Genomic DNA, 19606 nt, shown 5'->3' with positions numbered 1-19606 from the left:
GGATCATTTAAAACATAAGGACAGGGGGAAACCTGATATTAATGGAAATCCGTCGTAGCGACGGATAACTTTAATCCCTGTATATATTATGAAGTGTATTACTGAAAATATAATTACATACTTGTATATTAGTAAATATATTGTCTCACATTTTTAACTGTATGAAAATGACTTGTGTATTAATCAATATATTGTAATATATTAACACCATATATTGTTCTGTATGTTTTCAAATATACTGTTAAACCATTTAATATTATTGATAATTCATATATAGGGAATTATATTTTCTTTTCAGGGGACCCCAGACAGTTAAATATTATTTTGTAACATCATGATTTTTTTACAACATGTAATATCACTCACTTCATTCATGTTTTTAATCTAATTCTAGTCTTTTTTATTTGCCTTAATTTCATTATTATACCTACTAGCAACGTAAGGTCAAATTCACTGTAAAGATGTACAATTCTTAGTTTCATTCATGGTGGTAACATGGAAAATGAGCCATAATCTAGTGGAAGATTGCTGCAATCTCCTGGACTAACTAACACTTAATAACATGATTTTTTAACAAAAGCCACTAGATTTCACTCATAGCCTACAATCAGACATCATTTCAATTTATTTATTTATTGGTTTTCGATATATTAACGTTAAATGTGAGCTTAGTCGTCAAGTGTCATGCCATTTAAATGAATGGAACTTTTTTTATGTAAGCAAACGTCAAGAATTTGTAACCTTTGTCCAATTTCGATCTTTTCACAACTCCCTGAAAACTATCAACAAAACGGACAACATCTGCTATTCTTACTTTTGTCAGATATATGAATGACTAAGAGAGAAAACAAGCTGTTCACAGTCCATTTTGAGAATGAATGGCGATCGTAGCGGGCGGCAGCGCGACCAGAAGTCTTTTTGCCGTCTTTGTCACTCTGTAGTGTGTAGCGAAAATGAGTCTGTTTTGGGGAAATTATTTAACTCAAATGGGGAATATTATTCATTAGATAATGAATATGTAATCGCATACATAAATTAAATTATCCCAAATAGGGAATGGACTAAACATTACCATATATGAATAATTAACACGATTGATCGTAGTAATTATTGATATTTGGTTTGGTTAAGTCAGATTAATTGTCAGGGTCAATTTACATGTGATTCCAAATTAGTTTGTCATGCATCCTGGTTCGTCCTGCGAATCGGAGATGAAAACTTCCTTATATCACAAGATTACCTGCCTGTATACCGAGTGAATATTTTCCGCTGGCCACACGGAAGTATCTGCTCGTATACGGCACTTTCAGATGTTTACAATAGTTAACCGAGGTAGAGCTTTGGTAACTTACAGATCTTTGACATATTACAGAGACTTCAATCATGGGACAATGAGACAGATTCGATTCAAAGGATTATGGAATTTTAATAACACAATACTAAGGGTTATATAGACTACTAAAAATCACGCAGGAGTAAATAATATGCATATCAAAACAAACAATTAATACAGGATTGCAATATGACGTATTTAAAAGGAGACAGTTAGAGTGAGAGGGAGGTGAGAGAGAGAGAGAGAGAGAGAGAGAGGGAGAGAGAGAGAGAGAAAAAGACAGTTCAAAACAGTTCAACAGAGACCCAAAGGATTCCAATATTAATCGAGACAACTTTAAGCAGCACTTAATTGAGATTTGTACGTTACTTGATTTAAACACGGTCCCTTTGTGTTGAGTTGTGTTACAAAGGCAGCGTGGTTGGAGTTGTCTGGCACGTCTTCCGGTAGGAGGCAGATGTTTGCGATTGCTTCAGCTGCGGCCCGTACGAGAGGCGATTAATCTTAAACTTGTTTCGTTCTTGAATGAAACCGAACTATCAACTGAGGTAGATCGAAAGAAAGCAACTTAGATTTAAAACAAAGTAGAAAAACGACGAAGAAGGAAAACTCCGGCTGGAGTTTAGCAGGAAAGTTTAGGCATCTCTCTCTGGCGTAGGAAACTGCACAGAGGATAAGGTGGCGGTCTATTTTGAAGGGGCGAGGGACACGCCTTTCTCAGTGTTTGATCCAACCGTTTTGCAGGAGGGCGGGTCGGCAGACCTTGTGATTCACGCCCTCCCGGATCATGTGCATAGGGGATAAAACTTGTTCGAAATACACTTCTAAACTAGTATTAATAAAAGCATGCATCATATTACATTCTGGGTTAATGATTCAATCTTCTTTGATTATTCTGATTACAACCATACCAAATTCGGCATTCCTAGGGCTTAGTGAAATGCAGATACATGATTTTCGTGATTAAAACGGATGTTAAATTAATCACATATCATAAAAGCTTACGGTTATACCAGTTTTTGTCACCAGGGAATCATGAAAACACAACCACAAAACATTATACATTTACAAAAGGGGATTTTTTTTGATCCCATGTGTTCCGAGTGTTCCGTGTGTGTAAATGGGTGTTCAGAAATTCAACCAGCGTTGGTCACGCGGTGAACTCGCGACCAGTCCCGTGTGAGCATGTGTGCTTCGAATTTGATGAGTTTAAGCAACTGCTACAATGGCCAGTTGTCTAATCTTACAATTCTCTTTTGTGTGTGTGTAAGCGAAAAACCCCAAGGGGGATTCCAGTGTGTGCGCTTATCTGAATGGACAATGTTCGTCTTGTCACCTTCGGAGGGGTTCTTCCACGTGATTCTGATTCCAGTCAGTAATTCAATCAAATCCAAGCCCCATTTGCTTTGTGTGGCAAATTACAACAGAGAGACTTTGTGATTGACTCGGTAACCTAATCAACAGTCCCAATAACCCTTACTTTTGTCACAGTCTGAATTAAAAGAATGCAAAACCAGCAGTTTAAGAAAATGGCAGATCTGACCATGGCTACAAGTGATTTAACTTCTTCCCAGTTGTTCCATGAAAACCCACAAAACACGGAAAGCTGTGAAGTGATAAATAGGGTTGTTTCTTCTTTGGTTTGACTTAAACATCATAAAAAGGTAAGCAACAGGACTGACTGCTTTTAGTCTCCGCATTTGTCCTCCGACTGCAACTGCTAGCGCTTTCACCGGAAAAGAGTTTACCCTACTTCCGGTCTCGTTCGCCATTTTGTGAAATAGGCCTATTGTTCTCCTCGAGCCGGACAACTTTCTAATTGGTTTGAATGTGGAGAAAATCTCAGAATTTTGCCAGTCTTTCAGTGCCTGTGTGTGTGAGCGAGAGGAGGGGGGCTTGTCAGGTTTATTTTAACCCTTTCTTTGCTGTATGCGACTTCTCTGGCATTTTTAGGGGCCTTAACATGCTCGAAAACTCTTGAAACTTTGCACACAGGTCAGAACCCACGGCCATCAGGGCCGGGCTGAAGCTGGTACCCGGGCGTGGCAGGGGGGCTCAACAGCGCCCCCTTGAACGGGGTCTGAAAACTTGATCCATATATCAAACACGCTTGCATGAATTAATATGAAACTCGGTACACTTATAAATCTCATCAGGCTAAAACAACTTTCCTGCTCTAAGTTTCACGCCAGCCCAACAGGAAGTCGGCTATTATGGGTTGTTTGGTAAACGCATGCTTTGTAATTTGATGTACTCCTCCTAGGAAATTCATTCAATCACCACCAAACTCGGTGTGCATGAAGTCAAGACATTGAGGATGCTAAATTGCGGACGGATTTTTGAAATCTCGAAGAGTGCACCCTGCCATTCTGTATGTGTGTGTGTGTGTGTGTGTGTGTGTCTGTGTGGGTGGGGGGGGGGGGGGGGGGGGGATTTCTCTGTTGGGTAGGAAAACAAATATATTGATCTGAAATATAGCACATTAATTTTAAATTAATTTAGGTTTAATTACCAAACATACAATCTTAATTTAATTTAAAGCAAACAATACATTTAAAAGATATGGGTTATATGAATATATATAAAAAAATATATATATATATATATATATATATATATATATATATATATATAGCTGGTAGAATGCCAAAACTTCGCAGGCGCCTTCAGCACTTCGTGGTAGTCCAGAGCGCGCTCCCCGCTGAGTCTCAAGATGGAAAGCACTGCGTTCGTACTTCGTACTTTTCGTGAACATACGAGGAGCATGACACCTTCGAACACGAATATACTATAAACCAGAATTATGTTGTGTTTGGTCTAAGAAAAAAAAAAGTTAGTTATGTACTGGATGAGTATTAAAAAACGTTAATAGTTTTTTAAAAGTTAACCCTCTGGGGTCTGAGGTGTTTTTGGGGTCCTTGAGATGTTTTGACATGCCCTGACATTTGTGCTTATTTCAGCTACTTAAAACATACCATTTGCCAACATATAAATTTGCTGTATTCAGCACAAACTCTGCTACAATAATATGTGAGCAAAATGGATGTACATGTTTGCATTTTATAGAAAAAAAATATTATGCGTGGTTAGTACGTTTTGGGGAAAAAAATGTCATCACAATAAGGCCATTTAACACATACTGAATAGTTGTCCACAAGACTTTTGAGTTACTATTCTTGTAGGCTAGAATTTTTACTTCAAAATGAAGTGAAAATCATTCTGACCACTCTTTCACAAACAACAATATAATGATTTAAATTTCTTACGTCAGTTTTTGGTCAGCACTGCTGTATGCGTGGGAGTGTGAATGGCCATGAATATTAATGTGATTTACACCTGGGTGGGAAGACTAAAGACACTCCCCCAATGGCCCATCAAGGTGCTGTGAGGCAGCCTGAACTAAGAATGATTCACTGATGAATAAAAAGTTAAAAAGAACAGCATTTATTCAAAATAGAAATCTTTCCTAAGAACGTAAAGACTTAAAGTCATTCCTATCACTTAACACATCCTTTCAAAAAAACAAACATAAAAAGACCAAACTTGTTTTTTTTGATAAAAAAAAATGTATTCAAAGAATCCTAAAAAAACTATTACAGGTAAAAAAAAAATTAAGCAGCACAACTGTTTCCAACATTGATTTAAAAAAAAAATCATATCAGAATGATTTCTGAAGGCTGATGGTTAGTTAGGTAAGTTAGCGGTACATCTCACTGATGGCTGACATCTGTCCATTTATATTTGCAGCCTTTTGCAGTTGCCTTGGCAGCCTGGGTAATAGACTAACCAAAACTTATATTTATATATAAAAAATATATTGTATTTAGACAGTATCACATATTTGCATAGGCGTCGATTTCGGTGGGGGCGGTGGGTACGCGTCCCCACCAGATTTCGTCATGGGTCATTTTGTACCCACCACTTTTGGAAACAATCAGGCACGGATGTACCTAATACAAATAAAACATCTCCAGTTAACTAGCAGAGCATTCATTTAGTCCGCTATTAAATAAGAGATCTAGCGCTAAAATGTTTTGTTTTTGAACTCAAGCTAAGCGCTCGTGTCCGCTGCTATCAGTGTCATTGATACAGTGTTCTCTTGTGGCGGCGCGCGCGCAGTCTTCACTCGGACGCGCTCTTCAATCTATCGCCGTTGCGGCGGACACTATTCATTCCGGTGAAATCAAAAAATAAAATGCACACAAACGTGTGTCCCTGCTTGATATAGACTGTAACCACTGATGAACATATTCGGTTTTGATGAGAGAAAAAAAACTATAGCGAGGGCGGATTAGAACCCGTAACCTCTGACACGCTTGGCAAAAGATCTGCCACTAGACCACTGAAGTACTCAAGCAAAACTTGCGGATTGAGATATTTCACTAAATCATTAGAACCTAAGCAGTTATTCAAAAAGTTTACACGAGCGTATAGGTAATGTCAAAAGCTAGGCAAAATATAGTCTGAAAATTCATTTGAGCTCTATGATCACAAAAGGAATTATATAACACTAAACAACTTACTCCGAGCTTGTATCATCGGCGGGGTCAATTCGTTCTTCAAAATGCAGCCGTTCGTCGTCCAAGTTTCAAATTCCTCTGAGGAAAAGGTGAATTTTCCCCGCTGTCCATAATCCTCTGAAGGAGTAGCGTGCTGCCATCCTCAAAACGCGATGAACTATCAGTGATTCTGATGAAGAAAGTTACTTCGTGTTGTTATGGCATTGATCGGGGGGCGTGCCGCGTGTGCGATGCATAGATCGCCTATTTACCATGTGAAAAGCTCTGGGGGCGTGGCGGCCTCAGCTAATTAAAGATAATGAAGGGAGAACGAAAAAACTGTACCTCTCCTTGGTTTCAAACGGATTACATAAACTTAAAAAAAAAAAAAAAAACTTAATTTAAAAGAAGAGAATTTCAGCTTCATAAAGATACATCTCTCGTATCTCTGTGACAAGTATTGACAGAGTTACAGTTAATTTTTCGGACGCGTTTCAGAATGGACTTTACTGACAGAGAGAAGGCAAAACGCGCATCATGTTTATTTTTCTTTATTTAATAATAATAATAATAATACATTACATTTTTATAGCGCTTTTCTAGACACTCAAAGATGCTTTACAGGTAATTCAAGAGAGGTGGCGTGAAAGGATGAGGAATTAGAAAAGTCTGTTAATGGGAAAAAGCAAGTTCAAAGAGGTGAGTTTTGAGGGCCTGTTTGAAGGATGTTGAGGTGCTTGACTGTTTGATGTGGTCGGGGAGGGCGTTCCAGAGAGTTGGTGCAGCAGCTGAGAAGGCTCTGTCGCCCCAGGACCGGCGCTTAGTCCTGATGGTCTTGAGTGTGTCAGCACCAGCGGACCTGAGGAGGCGGGTGTGAGTGTGGCGGTTTAGTAGGACGGAAAGGTATGGAGGGGCAAGGTTATTAAGTGCTTTGTATGTGAGGAGAAGTATTTTGAAGTTGATCCTGTGTTTGACTGGGAGCCAATGAAGGTTGTAAAGTACGGGGGTGATATGATCGCGGCGGCGGGTGTTGGTGAGAAGGCGGGCAGCTGAGTTTTGGACATATTGAAGTTTATCGATGGTTTTGTTTGGTAATCCATAAAGAATGCTGTTGCAGTAGTCCAGTCTGGAGGTTATGAGGGCATGGATTAGTGTTTCAGCAGCAGTGCTAGACAAAGAGGGACGGAGCCGTGCAATGTTACGGAGGTGAAAGAAGGCAACTTTGGTGACATGGTTGACATGAGGTACAAAGGAGAGGGTAGGATCGAAGATGGTTCCAAGGTTGCGGATGCAGGTGGAGGTGGTGACATTGGAGCCATCAATGTTGAGGGAGAAGGTCTGGGCATGTCGGGTGAGGGAGTTGGGACCAATGATGAGAATCTCTGATTTATTGCAGTTGAGTTGGAGAAAGTTTTCTTGCATCCATGATTTAATGTTAATGAGGCAGGCTGTAAGGGTTGAATGGGTGGAGGTTGTGATGGTCTTTGAGGAGAGGTAGAGTTGGGTGTCATCAGCGTAGCAGTGGAAGTTAAGGCCATGTTGGCGAAGGATCTGTCCAAGGGGGAGCATGTACAGGATGAAGAGGAGTGGGCCAAGAACTGAACCCTGGGGGACACCATGAATGACTGGAGTGGTAGAAAACGTACAGTTGTTTATAGAGCTATAATGGCATCTGTCAGAAAGATAGGAAGTAAACCAGGTTAGGACGGAGCCAGTTATTCCAATTTGGTCCTGGAGGCGTGAAAGGAGGAGGGAGTGCTTGATGGTGTCAAAGGCTGCACTGAGGTCTAGAAGGATGAGGATGGAGAGGAGACCAGAGTCGGCAGCAAGCAGAATGTCGTTGGTGATTTTGAGGAGGGCAGTTTCGGTGCTGTGTTTAGAGCGGAAGCCGGATTGGAATGGTTCATATAGGTTATTGGAGTTGAGGTGATTTTGAAGTTGAGTAGCAACAGCTCGTTCCGAGATTTTTGACAGAAAAGGGAGGTTTGAGATGGGACGGTAGCTGTTGGGAATGTCTAGGTTTTTTCAATATGGGGGTGATGGCAGCAAGCTTGAGAGGTGAGGGTACAATACCGGAGTTCAGAGAGGAGTTGATTATGTTGGTGATGAAAGGGGAAAGTGAGCGGAGGCATGCCTTGGTAAGAAATGTGGGGATAGGGTCAAGCGGAGAGGTTGAAGACTTCATGCTGGCAATTATGGTAGATACATCGGTATCAGTGATTGGAATAAATGACGAGAGAAAGTGGGAGGGAGGGGAGGGTGGTGGAGGTCCAGGAGTGGTGGAGGGGGAGTTATGGGCTAGTTGATTATGGATGTTGTCGATCTTGGTTTTGAAGAAGGAAAGGAACAAATCACACTTAGAGGTGGTGAAGGATTTGGAGATTGTGTCCATGGGTTTTAGAAGTTTGTTGATTGTGGAAAAAAGGGTCTTGGTACTGGTGGAGCCGGATTGGATGACAGATGAGTAGTGGGAGGAGCGGGCAGAGTTTAGGGGCGTCTTTGTATTGTTGTCTGTGAAGTTTGTAGGCTTCCAGGTGGACAGTGAGACCGGTTCTATTGGTGAGTCGTTCCAGTTGACGGCATTTGGCTTTGAGGAGGTGGAGTTGGTTAGTGTACCAAGGGGGGAGTGAGTGAAGGAGACAGATTTGGTTTTAAGGGGGGCATTGTTATTGAGACAGGATGAGAGTACATCATTGTAGACGTTGACGAGGACCAATGGGGAAGTGTTTTGGGGGTCAATGGATTTTTCAAGGGTGGTTGACAATATGGAGGAGAAAGAGGTGAGGTCGATGGATTTGAGGTTCCTGAATGTTATTATGCGTTTTTTCTTGATGGGTGGAGTTGGGATGTCGATGTCAATGGTAATGGCCAGGTGGTCGGAAATGGTGAGGTCAGTGTGGGTTATATTGTTGATGGTGGTACCAGATGAATAGACCAGGTCAAGTATGTGTCCTTTTTTATGGGTGGGGAAATCAATATGTTGGCTGATATTGAAAAATTGTAGGATGTCCAGGAAGTCGGTGGTTGTTTTGGAATCTGTGGAGTCAATGTGGATGTTGAAGTCACCTAGTAGAAGAATGGATGGTGATATGGGACAGAGTTGGGATAGAAATTCGGATAGCTCAGAAAGGAATGCAGGGTTTGGTTTGGGGGGGCGGTAGATAATTGCAATGACCAGGGGTTTAGTGCCAGACAGTTTGAATGATATGTGCTCAAATGAAGCAGAAGTGGGGATGGGTACTATGGTCGTTTTGATGTCCTGTTTGTGTATTATTGCAATTCCACCGCCGCGCCCCTCATGTCGTGGTTTGTCTATGTATGTAAATCCAGTTGGTGTAGTTTGGTTGAGAGAGAAGTATTCAAGTGGTTTTTGCCAAGTTCCGGTTAAGCAGAGGAAATCCAGATTATTGTCCAAAACAAATTCACTGAGGATGGAGCCTTTGTTACTAAGAGAACGTGTGTTAAAGAGAGCGAGTCTGAGGAGTGGTTGGTTTTGAGTAGGCTGTTCGGATTTGACTAGTGTTTGTAGGCAGGCGGAGCGCACGTGCTGTTTGTTCTGATGACGTAAGCAGGAAGCGACAGGGTGGGCGTTGGACCAGATGGACGGAATGTCGTGGTTGATCCAGGAGTAAACAATCGTTCTACGGGAGCTTCGATGGATGTAGCGGGGGCGACGTAGAAGACCGAGCTTTTTGATGATGGAGATACAGAACGGAGGAATAAGGGTGTTCAGCTTGTATACAGGTAGTTGTAATATAGAGTATGTAAATGACATAATTAGCAGGGAAGGTTGAAAACTTCAGTCACACGAAGTGTGACGAAAAGCACAACACTTTGTTTTTATTGTGAGTACCCACAAAAAAAATAGACACTTAACATGATCTAATGATGTACAACACTTATATGTAAGATCAAAATCAACAGAGTAATTTGATTCTCTTTTGCACTGATAAGGAAAAAATAACCCTAATACTTTATCCATTTGTTGTGTCAAATGATTAACAATATAAATTGAACAAAGCTTTAAACAAAATGGCACACTTCACATAACTTTCAATCTTGTGTACTTATTTCATGTGTCCATTAAGTCCATGAGACCGTAGAGTGTCTCATTTTTCATGTTAGGTTTCAGAAGGTTGCTCACGCATACTCTGTTGATATGTGCCCAGGGTTAATGCACAGGGTTACGTTTTTGTACGTCGTGCACAAGAACCCTAAAGGCACCAGGGTGGCGGTGCCACCGGCTTTATATATATATATATATATATATATATATATATATATATACACTACCGTTCAAAAGTTTGGGGTCAGTGAGAATTTTATTTTTATTTTTTGGAGGAAAGAAATCAATACTTTTATTTATCAAGGAATAATTAATTTGATCGAAAGTGACAGTAAAGACATTTATAATGTTACAAAAGTCTTTTGAACTTCCTATTCATCAAAGAATCCAAAAAAAAAAAAAAAACTGTACAACTGACAGACCAACAACTGTTTCAACATTGATAATAATAATAAATGTTTCTTGAGCATCAAATCCTCATATTATACTGATTTGTGAAGGATCATTTGACACTGAAGACACTGACACTGGTGATGCTGAAAATTCAGCTTTGATCACAGGAATAAATTACACTTTACTACATATTCACACAGAAAACAGCTGATTTACACTGGAATAATATTTAATACTATAACTGATTTTTGTTGTATTTTTAATCAAATAAGCGCAGCCATGGTTAGCAGAAGAGAATTCTTTTAAAAGTATTTAAAATCGTACCGACCCCAAACTTTTGAACGGTAGTGTATATATATATATATATAAATATAGCTGCGAGCAGAGATGAAGGGCCAAAGCCGGCGGCACCGCCACCCCTGTGCCTTTAGGTAACTAAAGGCACCGGGGTTGCGGTGCCACCAGCTTGGGCCCGTAATCCCTGCTTGCAGCTATATTTTTTCTTAAGACTATTCGGGCACTTTTGGGGCTCTTAATGTGCTCGAAAACTCTTGAAACTTTGCACACGGGTCAGAACCCGCGGCCATCAGGGCCGGGCTGAAGATGGTACCCGGGCGTGGCAGGGGGGCTCAACAGCGCCCCCTTGAACGGGGTCCGAAAACTTGGTCCATAAATCAAACACGCTTTCATGTAATAATATGAAACTCGGTACACATATAGATCTCATCGGGCCGAACAACTTTCATACTCTTACTTTTTACCCCAGCCCAACAGGAAGTCGTCTATTAAGGGTTGTTTGGAACACAGATGCAATGGAATTTAAAATACTTCTCCTAGAGAATTCATCCAAATGACACAAAACTCGGTCAGGGTGAAGTCAAGACATTGAGGATGAAAAATTGCCAGGGGATTTTTGATATCTTGAATGGTTTGGCCGTGGCGAGGAAACGAAAATATGACGAGAAATGTGAAACAGGAAGTGTGTTATAACTTCTGCATACATTGACTGATCTTGATGAAACTTCAGCAGTGTGTTCGCTGTAAGAAGCCAATCACATGGATGTGACTATTGTGAGTCAAAGTTATAGCGCCACCAACTGGCAGCAGGAAGTGTGTCACTTTCAAAATGCTTTGAAATCACCCTCTTATTTTTACCCGATTTGCTTCAAACTTTATGTGTATAATGTAAACACACGGCAGATGTAGACCTGTGAAAAGATTATTGATATCTTAGATACTGTTGCCGTGGCAACGCATCAAACTTTAATATTCTTGTTTGATGCTTTTGAGACTCTTAGCATGCTTGAAATTGCATGAAACTCGACAGACACATCTCATTTATTAGCCAGTAGGCTAGATTAACCATTTCACTGCTGTGTGGTTTGGCCTGCATTAAAAAGGAAAATAAATGTCTTAAGCCTTGTATTTTTTAAATAAGTTTTATTAATAATGTAAAGGCATATAACCAGTTTAATTGTAGTGTATTGACAATAGTTTTATATAATTAGTTTATTAATTAAATTAACTTGGTCCATAAACTTGGTCTGAAAATTTGGTCCATAAATCAAAAATAATATGAAACTCGGTACACATATAGATCTAATCAGGCCGAACAACTTTCGTGCTCTAAGTTTTAAGCCAGCCCAACAGGAAGTCGGCTATTTTGGTCTGAATGTGGATGTTTTGCAAAACCAGCCTCTACATTTTTACTCACTCCTCTTAAGTGGTTTATTTTATTCCCACCAAACTTTTTCAACATGATGAAAATACATTAAAGATGCTAAATTGTGAACGGATATTGAATATCTCAAACGGTTTTGCTATGGTGAGGGATTAAAGTAATGTAAAAAAAAAAAGAATCAGGAAACGTCTCATATCTTTCTAAAATGTAATTATACACCATTTATTTTTATATAAAATTATACAAATATTAGAACTAAACCCATTTTATTCTGTTTTTTTTCAATTCAAGAAGTATGAAAAAATTTAAAACAGGCTATTTAGTGCTATTTGGTTAAACAAAAAATCATACATAGGGCTATACTGCCCTCTTGTGTCCAAAATGATATCAACATAGTACATAAATCTTTTTTATCAGGTATGCCTATTGTATTTATTTGTAGAGTCAGAGCCTTCTCAGCTGCTGCACCAACCCTCTGGAACGCCCTCCCCGACCACATCAGTCAAGCACCTTAACATCCTTCAAACAGGCCCTCAAAACTCGTCTCTTTGAACTTGCTTTTTCCCATTAACAGACTTTTCCAGTTCTTCATCCTTTCACGCCACCTCTCTTAATTTGCATCTGCTTGTCCATGTACCTTTGTGGGGGTTTTTTTCTTGTGTAACCATGTCTATATACCTTGTTTGTTTGTTTGTTTTATCGATGTAAACCAACAACTGCAAAGCGTCTTCGAGTGTCTAGAAAAGCGCTATAAAAATTAAATGTATTATTATTATTATTATGGGTGAATGTGAGGCAATGTGTAAAGCGCTTTGGTGGCCATTGGGTCGGTGAAAGCGCTATATAAATGCAGTCCATTTACCATTTTTATATATAAATATATTAGGTATGTGGCTGTGAGGATATTTTCCCACCGGTTAATCGACGTGTGACACCAGCGAGGGCTTTTAAATCGCTAATATAAAAGTGAAAGTAAAGTACGGACGTCCACACGGACATTTATAATGGTGGCGCTCGCAGAGCTAAAAAACATATTGGAATATATCGATATTGGAACGTGAGTGAAGTACAAAGCCTATAATAAAGAATAGTTTAGCATCCAAATACATCGCAAATGTTGAAACAGTTTGATTCTAATGAGAGAGTAATGTGAGCCCAACACCGCTTACTTTCACTATCGCTTTAAATTATTTCGGTTATTTATTGTTTATAGTTTTTTTTATTCTTGTTCTGTTCTGAATATCATTAAATTTAAAGGATTGCTTGTGGAATATTTTGAGTATATCATAAAAGCAGAATAAATCTCTCGTTTTAGCGATTCCCTAGTTATTTTTTTATTTTATTTTTTTCATTGTTCTAATCAGGTAAGGCAAGTAATATTCTCTGTCTTATTTATATATATATATATATATATATATATATATATATATATTAGTGCTGTCAAACGATTCAAATATTTAATCGCGATTAATCGCATTAATGTCACAGTTAACTTGCGATTAATCACACATTTTTATATATTCTAAATGTCTCTTGATTTCTTTTTGTCCCATTATTTTTTCTCATTTTAATGCTCTTATCAACATGGAAAAGTGGATCAGCTTGCTTTGAGCAAATGTTTTTTATTGAAAAGAACATTGGCATATACAGTGTTCAATTTCACACTAACATTCTCACTTGGAGCAAATAATCTCTCAATGTAACACTGTCCATCAATAAAAGGGTGAAATAAATACTGACGAGGTACTGATATTGACGAGGGGGCGGAGAATTCGCATCAGCCGTGTGTGTGCTTGGCCATCATCAAGTGGTATTTCAGAATGGACTTGCTGCGATCGCGATGATGATAGCTCAGTTCACAACGACAAAACACACAGATCACTTTGGTCTTGTCAATGGAACCATTTGGCAACTTTTTAATCTTATTGGCATCCATTTCGGCGTCTCGCGCTCGTCATCCACTCAAAACTTAACGTTAACCTACTATTTGGCCGGCTCACAAGCCTAAACAAGTGTGTGCGGCGTCGTGCCTGTTGTTTTGTTTCCGGTCTAGCTAGATCCGCTTGTGCTTTGGACGACGAAGCAACAAAACATCCTCGCGCGGCGCAAGCCATTGAAATGAATGGGTTTCATAGCGCAGCGCCGCGCATGCCGCGTCCTGTTGCAAAAGCATGTGAAAAAAAACTACAAAGTTTGCTAGGCCAAAAAGACGTTAATCTCGCGCTAAAAAAATGAACGCCGTTAATAATGCGTTTCACTGACAGCCCTAATATATATATATATATAAATATATAGCTGCGAGCAGCGATGAAAGGACCAAAGCCGGCGGCACCACCACCACCTCGGTGCCTTTAGGGGTTGCGGTGCCACCGGCTTGGGCCCGTCATCGCTGCTCACAGCTATATTTATTATTATTCTCCAAAGTGAATCGCATTTTTGAGGGCCTAAACATCGAAAACTCACGGAACTTTGCACACGTGTCAGAACTGGGGGAAATTTACATCTGATTTGGGTTTCAGGAGTGAGCTATGGGTCGATAGGTCGCACTCCCTTGCAGCTCCCGCAAAATTATTATAAAATTGACTTTTTAACAATAACTTCTACATAAAAAGAGTTTTTCTTACAAGCTGGATTTGCTGAAGTTTCGTTGATACTCATCGGTTACAAGATGAAAGCGAGCTCGAAGTCACAAGCCTCAAAAAACAGAACGAGGCAGGCCCTATCGCACCGACCTCTCCTGACGATGATGTTCCACCGGGCGAACCTTCGCAACGGTCGGCAGATGCTACAGTCCTGGAAGCCATTAACTTGTTACATTCAGATCTGCGAGCTACCAAAGTTGAGATTTGTCAGCCGATTGACACGTGCATTGAAGAGATGGCCACAACTATCAGAGGGGAAATATCTGCTCTCAAATCTGAAACTCAAGTCGCCATTCTGGCCTTGCAGACTACGTCCGCGCAACAAGGTTCTACTCTGGCCGACCTAGAACGCTCAGCAAATCACTCTTCAGATGCCATAACCAAACTTCAAACGGAGGTGAAACGCCTATGTACTGAGGTGAATCTTCTTACAGACAAGTGCATGGATCTAGAGGGGCGATCTAGAAGACAAAATGTGCGAATAGCCGGGCTGAAAGAAGGGTCTGAGAAGGGCAGAGATATGAACACTTTTGTTTCAGAACTCTTGAAAGACGCGTTGTCACTTGAGGATTGCCCGCTAGTGGACCGTGCCCACAGGGCTTTACGTTAGCGACCGGAGGGCACCGAGCCGCCGCGGTAGTGCGGCTTCATTACTTTCGGGATGTGACAACGATCCTAAGGAAAGCTGTTGAACGAAAGGATCTTACTTTTAACGGTCAGAGGATCCGTGTTTTCCCTGACTTCACGCCCGAGGTGGCAAAGCTCAGAGCTGCGTTTAACAGAGCCAGAGCAATACTTCGAGACAAGCCAGGAGTGCGGTATGGGACAGTATTTCCAGCGAAATTGAGAGTGACTTTTAATGGCACAGAGACAGTGTTCACAGATGCGAAGAAAGCCGAAGAGTTTGCCGAGCTTCACTTTGGTTCGGGCCGTGAGGATGCTGAAGACGGAGACTGCTGATAATGGCATTGTCGTGCTGGGTAACGAATAGCTGTAGAGCGTTCAAGTGTTTACATTTGCGGATTGCCTTTAATTGAAGTATATGTCCATCTTTATTGAAGTTGGCTTCTGGTTTATTTTGAAATAAATAGGGTAGGATGGATCGTCCTTCCAGATTTTTATTTATCTCTTTTCATATTTTTAATTTGTCAATAAGTCTAGTTTCTCAAATCTTTATTATTTATATATGCATTCTTTTTACTTCAAAATATGTGCCTTTTGCGGGGCTGCTCTAAACTTCTATTGTTAGAAGGGTTTAGTGAGGGAAGTTAGTATGGTACATGTTCATTTTTTGGTATCTTGTTATTGCTGTTTTTTTTTTTTTTTTTTCTCGTAACTTCCTTAGTGGGATCGCGGCAAGGTTTCTCTTAGTATAGGCAAGAGCATGTCAAAGGGAGGGTTGTTCTGGGACATCTATATTCAGTATATGACCATATATGTCACATTGATAGGGTTTATATTCATATTGTATGAGCCGACACCATGCAGGACAACGTAACTCAGCGGGATAAGGAGAGACAATTTACTATGGTCACTTGGAATGTTAAAGGATTAAATCATCCCGTTAAAAGGGGCAAGGTTTTGGCACACCTAAAGATGCTATCTAGTGACATAATTTTTCTTCAAGAAACGCACCTTAATAAAAGTGAATACATCAAACTAAGATGTAGATGGATTGGTCAAACTTATCATGCTACGTGTGCAGTTAGATCAAGAGGGGTGGCCATACTCTTCAGAAAGGGCACACCATTCATCCATAAGACAACCATCGCAGATAAGGAGGGAAGATATCTAATTGTTATTGGAGATTTATATACATTACCCATAACACTGGTTAATATTTATGGTCCTAATACAGACTCACCTTCATTTTTTAAACATGTTTTCGCTCAGATACCTGACATCTCGCAAACTAATTTACTCATTGCAGGTGACCTAAATTTAGTTTTAGATCCTTATTTGGACAGATCATCATCCCGTAGAGCACCACCTTCTAATTCCAGCATTTTCATGAAGGAATATTGTAATAATTCAAATTTGTTTGATATTTGGAGAATTTTTAACCCTCGAGACAGAGCGTACTCTTTCCATTCCAATGTTCATAGCTAAATAAATAAATAAATAAATTTAAAGTTCATAAATACATTTTTGATATGTTTTAGCTTACCTCAAGGGCATCCAAGATGTCGGTGTCTTTGTTTCCGCAGTAGTTTCAATTTTGATATTTTTAGGTCAAACCGTTCTTGTCGGTCAGTCATATAATGCAGGTCTATGGTCACCACCTCAAAGAGCATGCACAGAGAAGTCCAAATTAAACATGATTTAATGACTCGTAAATGTAAGTACACATTGATGGCCTAAGACACGAAACAAGCGGTTTGTGTGAGAAAACGAACAGTATTTATATCGTTTTTACCTCTTGTAACGCACAGACCGAAGCGCCCGCGCCCTCAGATCACTTGGACGTGGCTGTGTTTACAAGAGGTAAAAACGATATAAATACTGTTCGTTTTCTCACACAAACCACTCGTTTCGTGTCTTAGGCCATCAATGTGTACTTACATTTACGAGTCATTAAATCATGTTTAATTTGTACTTCTCTGTGCATGCTCTTTGAGGTGGTGACCATAGACCTGCATTATATGACTGACAGACAAGAACGGTTTGACCTAAAAATATCAAAATTGAAACTTCTGCGGAAACAAAGACACCTACATCTTGGATGCCCTTGAGGTAAGCTAAAACATATCAAAAATTAATTTCAAAGTGAACTATCCCTTTAAGTTTTGGAAGAACACCAAAGTCCCTACTGTTAAAATGTGGTTGGACGAAATGGTTAGGTTATTACATCTGGAAAATTTTCATTTTTCTTTATCAAACAAACTGGATCAGTTTGATAAGATTTGGTCTTCCCTTCTCCGCTACCTTGATAGCTCAGTTTAAGTTGGCGTGCTTAGGTAGGCTGAGTGTGTAGTACTGATTGCCCATTAGTGTGGTATGTCTTATGTCCCTAGGGTGGGGTGGGTGGTAGTGGGAACTGTTCTTTTTATTTTATTTTATTTATTTTATTTTATTGTTATTTATTTATTTATTTTTATACATTTTATGCATTTTATGTTGCCTTTATGTTTATAATGAGGAATCATAAAAAAGCGATGTAACAATGATTGTCAAATTGTTGGATTCCCTAATAAAAACCTTTTAAACACTGATATGGGTTTCAGAATTAGGTGGCACAAAATGGCTCGATAGCGCCACCTATAAAGGTTCAACGGAGTACGCTTCCCGCTACGTTTCACGTACATGTACGAAATTCGGTACATACATGTAATGAGCCAATACCTAAAAAAAAGTATATTGGAGCATAGCCCTAAACACAACAGGAAGTCAGCCATTTTCAACTTCCTCTCAGATTTTTGTGCAGTTTTGCCATTTTCAGGCCTCGTACTTTAACAAACTTCTCCTACAGTTTTAATCTAATCATCTTCAAATTTGGTGAGTGTAATCTTAAGGCCTTTGCGATGTTAAATTGTGAAGATCTTGAGTTTTCGTCGAAGGGTGTGTCCTCGGCGGCCTGACAAATTTCGATGTTTTGCCACGAAACAGGAAGTTGCTATAGCTCAGGTAAACAATGTCCAATCTGCCCCAAACTTTACACGTTTGATAAAGAGTTCTGTCCTGAACACATTTCCATGCTCATATTCAGTTATAGTCATAGCGCCACCTGCTGGCAAAAGGAAGTGATATGTTCAACACTGTTGTGGACTCCTAATAACATTTAAAAAAGTGCCAGCAAGTGCTAAACATGCTAGCAGCAAACTAGAAACATGTTAAAACATGCTAGCAAACACTTAGCTAAGTGCTAAAGAATGCTATTACTGCAATTGAATAGGAATTTGCTGTAACTCAGGCATGCAATGTCCAATCTACCCAACTTATTATGCAACATCACCCTAGAAAAATGCTAAAACATGCTAGAAACACAGCTAAGTGCTAATGCATGCTTTAAATGCAAATGGAAGTTTTTGTAACATAAACATTCAATGTCTAATCTGCCCCAAACTTCACATGTTTGATAAGAGTCCTGCCCTGAACACATCTACATAACGATAATCAGTTATAGTCATAGCGCCACCTACTGGCAACAGGAAGTGACATGTTTAACACTGTAATGCAGTAGCCTACTAGCCACATACTAAAATATGCTATTGTGTGCTAAACATGTTAGAAACATACTAAACATGCTAGCAACACTTAGCTAAGGGATAAAAGCATGATACTATGACCATAATACAGGAAGTTTTTGTAATTCATGCATGCAATGTCTAATCTGCCCCAAACTTCACACGTTTGATAAGAGTTATGTCCTGAACACATGTCCATGCTCATATTCAGTTATAGTCATAGCACTACCTGCTGGCAACAGGAAGTGACATGGTTAACACTGTAATGCAGTACTAGCCACATACAAAAATATGTCATTGTGTGCTAAACATGCTAGAAACATATTAAACATGCTAGCTACACTTAGCTGAGTGATAAAGCATGCTATTATCACCATAATAAAGGACATTTTTTAACTGACTTTGAAATACTCCTCCTATATTTACCAACTTAAATGCACATTCCCCACTGTGCTCTGTCTTCCTAAAGCCACCGGGTGGCGGTGGCACGAGTGTGAGGGCCCTTTCATCGCTGCTTGCAGCTTTAATTTGTTGTGTGTTTTGTCTTATGCAGTGACTTGTATATTGCTTGTGAGGTGACCTTGGATGTTATGAAAGGTGCCATTAAATAAAATGCATTATTATTATTATTATTAAACATTGATTGGCACACATACATATAGCTCATCACATTCTGTGAGTGGCACCCATCCATCCCCATCTCCCTGCCTTATTGGGCAGACATTAGTACATTGTCTGTCCGCAGATACACTGAGTATTTCCTCTGCTGGCTGTTTTTAACATGTGTGGCGAGCAGGACGAGACGGTG

At 39.7% G+C, this 19606-nt stretch overlaps 1 protein-coding gene across 1 annotated transcript in view; it reads left to right on the top strand.

Moving 5' to 3' along the window:
* The window catches only part of LOC130087734 (radixin), a 553959-nt gene that overhangs the window by 228584 nt on the left and 305769 nt on the right, over window positions 1–19606 (top strand). The window lies entirely within an intron of this gene.

The sequence above is a fragment of the Rhinichthys klamathensis genome, unplaced genomic scaffold, assembly GCF_029890125.1.
Source record: "Rhinichthys klamathensis goyatoka isolate OS25496 unplaced genomic scaffold, OSU_Roscu_1.1 h1tg000111l_1, whole genome shotgun sequence".
NCBI classification, from domain to species: Eukaryota; Metazoa; Chordata; class Actinopteri; order Cypriniformes; family Leuciscidae; genus Rhinichthys; species Rhinichthys klamathensis.
Note: the sequence above shows the minus strand (reverse complement) of the source record. Positions and strands in the feature narration are given on the sequence as shown.